Source organism: Oryctolagus cuniculus, unplaced genomic scaffold, assembly GCF_964237555.1.
Source record: "Oryctolagus cuniculus unplaced genomic scaffold, mOryCun1.1 SCAFFOLD_96, whole genome shotgun sequence".
Classification (NCBI taxonomy): Eukaryota; Metazoa; Chordata; class Mammalia; order Lagomorpha; family Leporidae; genus Oryctolagus; species Oryctolagus cuniculus.
The window spans coordinates 281,676-284,401 of NW_027208255.1; positions in this window are offsets into that span (position 1 = coordinate 281,676).

The window sequence follows — 2,726 nt, forward strand, 5'->3', positions numbered from 1 at the left end:
CAAAACCAAATCTCACATCAGAAAATTCATTACAAAGCAGGATAAATCAAAAAATGAGGAAAATGCCAAAGAAATACAGGAGACCTTTCTGATATTGGGCTGGATTTAGTCGCAAGGAAACCAGCTGCTCCCAGATTCATCCACCCCTCCAGCTGACAGCTTGTGGAATTCTGACTGAATTAACCTGAAAATCGCAGTGAAACTCAATTTGGAGGCAATTAATATCTGTCACCTCAGCCAAAGTGTTCCATTTGATTTTCCAAAACACAAAAACTCACCTTGGTTGTGTTACCTGTAGATTTCTAAGCTTCAAACGCCTATTTGTTGTGTTTTTTATTTCATAATGGCTACTCTGAACAAACTTTTGTTTCTATTGCGTCAGATTACAAAATTTGGGAAGGAAGAAGGCAAAACCAACTCAGACCCAGAAAACATTTAGGAAATTGCCGCTCAAGAAACAAAGGGCCGCTGAGGAAGCCAAAACCTTGAAAGCAAGACAGAATTGGAGCAAGCCAACAGCTGTGCCCTGATTGAAAAAGACCATTCCTCCGGTGTCCTGAACTCGATATTGCAACCTCAAAACCAAACCTCAGATCAGAAAATTCATTACAAACCATGATAAATAAGAAAAATCAGAAAAAATCCAAAGAAATGCAGGAGTTCTTAGTGATATTGGGCGTGATTTATTCCCTTGTTAATGGCTGTTTCCAGATTCTTCTATACCTCCCAGCTGAGTGTCTGTGGTTTCTGACTGAATTAAAATGAAATTCGCTGTGAAACTCGGTTTGGAGGCAATTAATATCTGTCACCTCAGCAAAAGTGTTCCATCTCTTTTTACAAAACACAAAATCTCACCTTGGTCGTGTTACCTGTATCTTCAAAAGCCTATTTGTTGTGTTTTTTATTTCCTAATGGCTACTCTGTCCAAACTCTTGTTTGTATTGTGTCAGAATACAAAATTTGGGAAGGAAGAAGGAAAACCAACTCAGACCCAGAAAACATTTAGGAAATTGCCACTCAAGAAACCACAAATCGGCTGAGGCACCCAAAACAATGACAGCAAGCCAGAATTGGAGCAAGCCAACAGCTGTGCCCTGATTGAAAAAGAACCTTCCTCTTGTGCCCTGAACTCAATATGCCAGCCTCAAAACCAAAGCTCACATCAGAAAATTCATTACAAACCATGATAAATAAGAAAAATGAGAAAAAAAGTCAAAGAAATGCAAGAATCCAGAATGATAATGGCCTTGATACTGTCGCAAGGAAACCGGCTGTTCCCAGATTCATCCACCCCTCCAGCTGACAGCCTGTGGAATTCTGACTGAATTAACCTGAACGAAGGCAGTTAATATCTGTCACCACAGCCTAAGTGTTCCATTTTATTTTTTCAAAACACAAAATCTCACCTTGGTCGTGTTATCTGTAGCTTAAAACACCTATTTGTTGTGTTTTTTATTTCATGATGGCTACTCTGTCCAAACTCTTGTTTGTATTGCGTCAGAATACAAAATTTGGGAAGGAAGAAGGCAAAACCAACTCAGACCCAGAAAACGTTTAGGAAATTGCCATTCAAAAATCCAAATTCAGCTGAGGCACCCAAAACAATGACAGCAAGCCAGAATTGGAGCAGGCCAACAGCTGTGCCCTGTTTGGAAAAGACCATTCCCCCGGTGGCCTGAACTCCATATTGCAGTCTCAAAACCAAAGCTCACATCAGAAAATTCATTACAAATCATGATAAATAACAAAAATGGGAAAAAAGGCAAAGAAATGCAAGAATCCAGAATGATATTGGGCTTGATTCAGTTGCAAGGAAACTGGCTGTTCCCGGATTCATCCACCCCTCCATCTGACTGCCTGTGGAATTCTGACTGAATTAACCTGAAAATCGCAGTGAAACTCTGTTTGGAGGCAATTAATATCTGTCACCTCAGCCAAAGTGTTCCATTTTATTTTCCAAAACACAAAAGCTCACCTTGGTCATGTTACCTGTAGATTTCTAAGCTACAAATGCCTATTTGTTGTGTTTTTCATTACAAAATGGCTACTCTGTCCAAACTCTTGTTTCTACTGCGGCAGAATATAAAATTTGGGAAGGAAAAAGGCAAAACCAACACAGACCCAGAAAACTTTCAGGAAAATGCCACACAAGAAACCAAATTTGGAGGGAATTAGAATCTGTCCCCTCAGCAAAAGGGTTCCATGTCATTTTCCAAAACACAGAAACACATCTTGTTCATATTGCCTACATTTCTCATTCTGAAAGGGCAATTTGATGTTTTTTTTTTTTTTTCTTTCATAATGGCTACTCTGTCCAAAATCTTGCTTGTATTGCATCAGAATACAAAATTTGGGAATAAGAAGGCAAAACCGACTCAGACCCAGAAAACATTTAGGAAATTGGCACTCAAGAAACCACAAATCTCCTGAGGCACCCAAACAATGACAGCAAGCCAGAATTGGAGCAGGCCAACAGCTGTGACCTGATTGAATAAGAACCTTCCTCTTGTGCCCTGAACTCAATATGCCAGCCTCAAAACCAAAGCTCACATCAGAAAATTCATTACAAACCATGATAAATAAGAAAAATGAGAAAATAGACAAAGACATGCAAGAATCCATAATGATATTGGGCTAGATTTAGTCGCAAGGAAACCGGCTGTTCCCGGATTCATCCACCCCTCCAGCTGACTGCCTGTGGAATTCTCACTGAATTCACCTGAAAA